The sequence below is a fragment of the Trichosurus vulpecula genome, chromosome 2, assembly GCF_011100635.1.
Source record: "Trichosurus vulpecula isolate mTriVul1 chromosome 2, mTriVul1.pri, whole genome shotgun sequence".
In the NCBI taxonomy this organism is placed as follows: Eukaryota; Metazoa; Chordata; class Mammalia; order Diprotodontia; family Phalangeridae; genus Trichosurus; species Trichosurus vulpecula.
Genome location: NC_050574.1, coordinates 4,530,483 through 4,536,761, shown reverse-complemented (window position 1 = coordinate 4,536,761; position 6,279 = coordinate 4,530,483).

Genomic DNA, 6,279 nt, shown 5'->3' with positions numbered 1-6,279 from the left:
AATATGATTTTATTTGTATAAAGAGTGTTTTTTTTTTAAAAAAGGTGTTTTATAATGATGTTCATGAAGTTCCTGGGTCTGATTTAGCAGGCAGACTCTCAGGTGTTTTATATATACTGTCTACAGTTATTTTAAATGGAATATGTCTTACTAGCTCTTCTTGTAGGATTTTTTGGTGATATATAAAAATGCTGGTTTTATTTCACATCCTACTGCTTTCCTAAAATTATTAATTGTTTCATCTAACTTTGTAGTTTAATCTTTGGAATTATTTGCAAAAAGAGATCGTTTATGACCTCACTTCCCATTCTGATTCCTTCGATTTCTTTTTCTTCTCCTATTAGTGTGGCTAACATTTCTGAAACAATATGGAATAATATTGGTGACACATAGCATAGTTACCCTGTTTATCTCCTTTAGTTAAATCAATTTAGCTTTAAGTTTATCTGGGGTTATGATTTCTACCTCTGCCTTTTTTTTAACCTCAGCTGAAGCATCATAAATTGTGCCTACCCCTTTATTTTCACTATATGTATCTCTTATTTTTAATGGTTCCGTATGTACAATAAATCTTCAGATTCTGAATTTTAATCCATTCTGTTTTCCATTTTATGAGTGAATATATCCCATTCACAATCAAAGTTATAATGATTAGTTTTATATTTCTCTCCATTCTATTTCCCCTCACTATTTATACTTCTTGCCCTATTTGCCCTCTCCCTCCTCATGCATCTAACTTACTTTTCACCACTACCTTGACCTCCTATTCCTCAGCCTATTCTCCTCTAGGAGACTCTCCCTTGTCTTCTCCCCTTGTCTTTCACTGTCCCTCCCTTGTGCACTGTCCTTTTGCCCTCTTATTTTTTTAGAAATTAAGAAGACTTCCAGGACTTTGTAGATAAGTATATGGTCCCCTTTTTAACCTACTTTCAATGAGAGTAAGGTTCTAGCCCTATCAGCCTTCATTCCCACTTGCTTCTTCTATAACAGTTCTTCCTTTCTTACCTCATTTGTATGACATAATTCTTCCTTTTTATGCATTCCTACGCAGTTTCATTTTTTTAGAATCAAGGGGTCATACTCAGCTCAGGCCAAACCTTTTGTTAAACTACCCAAATATTTATAACAGTCTTAAGAGTACTGACATTTTTTTCATGTATATGAATTAAACAGTTTGACCTTATTAAGTCCCTTATAAGGGACTTTATAAGAACCTGTATGTACCACTGTCCTGGCACCAAGTGGTCCTCACTTCCTGGCCTCAGCTTTCCCTGAGGATCCACAGGTCTTTCAGTGAGAGAATGTCCCTTAGGGAAGAATACCAAGATCCAGGGAAAAGCCGCCCAGGGCTGTGCGGATGTTTCCAGACTGGAGTAGAGGGTTAAATTGGGGTGGGCAAGTCTGGGGTGCAGACTGCAGGGAGGACAGGGACACGAGCCTGGAGCGAGAGGGGAATGGTTGGGAGAGTCAGGAGGGAGGGAGGGTCTGGGGGTCCTAGTTTGGAAAGAAATGACTGTAGCAGGGGAACAGCTGGAAGAAGGCCAGGAGATTCTGCTCCCAAGGAGGAGGGTGTGTATCCCAGAGCTGGGGAGGGGGAATCTCCCAGAGGACCAGCTGTGTGGGTGGAGGCCCAGGTGGAATTTGAGCCCTGGGGAGGAGTGTGGAGGCTTGGGAGGGGTCTAGATTGGAGAGGAGTTAATGCAGTGGCCTAGGCACTCCACAAGATGAAGGGCAGGATTTGAGGAGGAGAGGCAGTTGTGGTCTGAGGAAAAGGAAGATCCTGGGGTTTCACCAGAACCGGAAGGGCAGGGGCTCTGGGACTGGGAGTCCCCGCCCAGAATGGGCTGGCTGGAAGCAGGAGGCAGTGGGGCTGAGATCGAGCTGCTTTCTTTCTTTGGAGCTGTGCCTTCACTGCCTGCTTCCCTCAGAGCTGAGATCTGAGTTCCTACCCAGAAGCCACCTCTGTGCCTGCAGCTCCAGGTAGGTCTGAGCCAGGAACTTATGCAGCCCAATGCTTCTGCTGGCCGCCCTTTCCTCCCCATGTGGCCTCCTGCTCAGGGACCTCCAGGGCTGCTAGGAGCCCTCCTCTCTCCCGAAGCTCAGCTCCCTGGCAAGCTCCCAGCCTCTGCCTCCTGTCCAGGCTCCCCAGTCCATCCCAAACATCATGGGCACCATCCCCAGCTTTACCACTGAGTCACACTTAGCCCGACATTAAGATCTCCCACATAGGGACCCAGGAGTACTGCCTTGAGCTTCCCTATCAGGACTCCATTGTCCTCTCCCTCTGCCCCTAGTTCCCATTCAGAGATTCCATTGTCCCCCCAGCAGTGCTGGCTCTCTGTAAGGACCAGGAGTCCTGCCTCCTCACCCACAGGACCTCCCCAGACACCAAAGCTCCTGCCTGGCCTCCCTCTCCTGCAACTGTGGCTCTTCTGCTGGCTCCCTCTCAGATTCCAGGCATTGGTTCCCTGCGTCCAGTTTCCCTTCAGGGACCCAGATAAGTAACCTCCAAGCCTAAGCCCCAAAGAGGGCCCAGGAGCCTTCCCCAGCTCCTACAGTAGACCCAAGACACAGTCATTCTTTCGAGGCTCGGCCCCCCTCCTGGAACTCTTCTGTCATTCAGATGTCCTTTCTTCTCCCCCCAGCTTTGTTAGTGTCCTGCCTCCCAGAGCCTTCCTTACCTGGGGCCTCCTGCCCTAGCCCCATATTTTCTGAGCCCTCAGGCCCCTGTCAGGTGACTCTGTCTCACACAGGATTGTGTCTCCCACCTCTGGCTTGTCCTGGTCATTCCTGAAAGCTCCATCCTGGAGCCCTCCCTGTCCTCAACCTTCTCTTCCTCTTATATCAAGAGGAGTGGTAGAAGGGTGTGTGTTTGTGTGTGTGTGTAAAAGAAAGCCAAGCCAGGAGACCTAGGGAATACAGATGAATGAGGGAAGTTGTGAGAGCTGGGTAAAAGTTAGGGAAAGTTAGGTTTCCACAGAACAATTAATGAAGTGTCAGCTTGAATAAAGAAGGAGTAAAAATTAACCAGGATGAGAGTCCTCTGCCAATGGGAATAGAATTTGTGGTTTTGCAGAAACCACAGTTTCAGGATATAGGGAAAACTGGTCTAAACTGGCCAGATAACAGTCAGGGTTGAGGAGAGAACTGGGTCAAATGGCTACCAGGCATGCTTAAATGGCTCACGGAATATGACCTCACACACCCACATGAAGGAGTTTTCCACCATTTTTGAACATGGGACATATGTTGAGGAGGGGAGAACATGCCAAAGAATGGCATGCTTGGGCGCTTATACAGAACTTTATGACCTAGAAAGGAGTGGACCAATCTGCTCTCTGAGGGGAGGTACTGAGCTGATGGTGCTTCAATCTATGTCAGTCTAACAGAATAAAGTTGGTCTCATGCCTATACTCTAAAGAAGGGCGGAGTATGCTCTAGGTCAGGAACATTTACTAATTCCTTTGAATTCCTCAATAATAATAAATTGCCATTGATACTGGAATTTCAGTGTCAAGTGTATTTCTAACAAAGTGGTTTTCCTTGTCAGGCAGTTGTAATGGCAGAGAATTCAGATTCTGTTGGGTGTTTGTTGGGGAGAGGGGAGGCATGGAGGACAGAGGACCAGTTGGAGGGAGAACTCTGGCTGGTCTCCTCCCCACTTCTGCCTCCTGGGTCTCTGTGGGAGGAGGGGGCAGAAGAGAATCAGTAAGTGGGAGGGGAGAGGAGAGTAGTCTTCCTATCCTGACCAGCTTCATTTCCAAGCCTGACCCTGCCTGCTTCCTCCCTCCCTCAGATGATGGGAGTATCTGCCTAGAGGGCAGGACCAAGGTGATGGTAACACCTCAGGACCTCACCTTCTGTAAATCCCTGTAGCCCAGCTGCTTACCAAGGAAGAGGAAGGAAGGACCTCTGCCCCCCTGGGATCCTTCAGCCTCCCCAGCTCAGCCTGCATAGGACCAAGGCCTGACCCAAGCTTGGAGCCTGGAGCCAGAGGGAATGGCGCCTGGGAGCTGCAGACCTCCAGCCCAGGTGAGTGCACTCTGTCCTCAGACTTGGCCAACATCAGCCAAAGAGGCCATTTCCAGAGACCCAGAGGATTGTCTGTGAGGCTGGTAATACCTCACCTACGGATTGCTTCTTTACCAAAGTAGGTATGAAGGTGAATGCAGGAGTAACAACCCTGCCCTGCTCTCTCCTGTGTTTTAATCTGATTCATTGGCCCTTTGGCATCTTGAGCATTCATTTCCCCCCCACCCCCCACCACCACCACATTGCTGCCTTCCTGTGTTTGTCTTTTAAGCTCATCTTTATTACAACTGAGTCACCATAGGGACATCCACTTGACTCTTTAGTGTCTACTGCTTTGACACAGTATCTTTGCTCTCTTTTTGTAGGCCTCACATACACACACACACACACACACACACACACACACACACGGGGACACACACACACACACACACACACCCCTTCTCCCCTTCCTCTTTGTTTCTTTTAACCCACCTCTGCCTTATAGCCCCTGAAGATCTAGGAAAGCCCTTGACCCTGAGTCCTGCCTGGCCAGGCCTGGAGCAGAGCCCTGGAGGCTCCCCCAGCCCCAGTCCTTGGCAGTGCTGTCAGCAGAGCAGAGATTGTCCCCTGGTGCTGCTCATGTCCTCCTGCTTGAGTCACACACATGTTCCCAGGCCTCTCTGAATCCTTCCCATTTACCTGTTCTTAGGTGAAGTGCACAAGCATTTAGAAAGGCCAGGGTCACTGTGCTAACCTCCTGTGGATACGAAGGAAGGAAAAACCAGTCCCTGGCCTCAGGGAGCTCTCAGTCTAATGAGGAAGAAGACATGTCAGCAGCTTGGTCCAAACTAGATCTCTGTAGTGTGGATGGGGGGCATCCTGAGAGGGAAGGCTCCACACTGGCCTAGTGCCTGAGGCAGCATCTGAACTCAGTTCTCCCTAACTCCAGCCAGACAGAGAAAATGCTCTGAACTGACAGATGGAGTGTCTTGTTCTGGAGTGGCAAGGAGGATCACTGTCATTGGGTCACTGAGGAGGTGGCAGGAAGTAAAGCTTTCAGAGGACTGGAATACTGGGTGATGTCTAGGTCATGGTGGGCTTAGAATGGAGGAGAATTTGTACTTGATCCTGGAGGTGATAGGGAGCCATTTGAGGGTATTGGTAGAAGGAGTCACAGGATCAGACCTGTGATTTAGAAAAATTCCTTTGTTGACCAAATGGGGGATGCATTGGAGTTGGGAGAGTCGTGAGGCCAGCTGACCAGAAGCAGGCCATAGCAACAGTCCAAGGGTGATCCCAGTAGAGCCAGTACCCAGGTGGTTGCAGTATCAGAGGAGAGAAGGGGGTGCATCTGAGAGATGTTGCAAGGTACAATTCACAGGTGTGAAAGGCAGGTGGGAGCAGAGCTAGGTCAGCTTGGATGGCTTTGGTTGGGAAAGTTCAGTAAGGAGGGAGGGCTGAAATGGGAGTAGCTGGGAGGTCAATAGTCATTCACCATTCATTAAATGCCTAATGTGTGCTATGCCCAGTACTGAGGGCTGGGAAATAGAATAAAAGAAGTGAAAGACAGTCCCTGCCCCTCAAGGAGTTTACAATCTAGTGAGGGAAGACCACATACCAGAGGAAGCTGTAAAGTCTCAGGGATGAAAGAAGTCCCAGACACTGGGACCCTGTGGGGAAGCCAGTCTCATTGCATCCAAAGTGGTGCACCCATATCAGAAATGAGATGGGCCAGTTGGGCTCTCTCCTTAAGTGAGAGTTCATGCTTCTCCCCCCCCCCCCCCCCGCTCCCCACCCGGCCCAGTGGTAAAGGATGAGTGTGGGAGGGTGCAGAAGGAAGGAGTTGGAAAGAGGAGGAAAAGAAGCTTGGAGGTTTCTGTTGGGAGTCAGTTAGGGAGCCAATTGTCAATCAGCAAAAGCCTGCCATCCTCCAGTGAGAGCCCACACTCTGAATAAATGATATGAAGGGAAAATCAGGGACTGAAGAGATTAGAGAAAAGGAAATTTTTAGGAATCTCCAAAAGTGGGAAATGTCTGTAAATTCCCTAATTGTTCAGCAGATACATAATGGAAGTAAAGGAAGTTAAAAGTGAAATACAGATTCCAAATAAAGCATAAATCTGTTGCTTTAAAGAACATAGCATAATGATAAAAAAAATGTAAAAAGAATTTTATCTGCATGATAGAGAATGAGGGAAAGTAATAGAAGGTGAGTCAGATCACTGCGTAATGGAAGTGGAAGAAAAGGAGATGGAAGAGTATGAG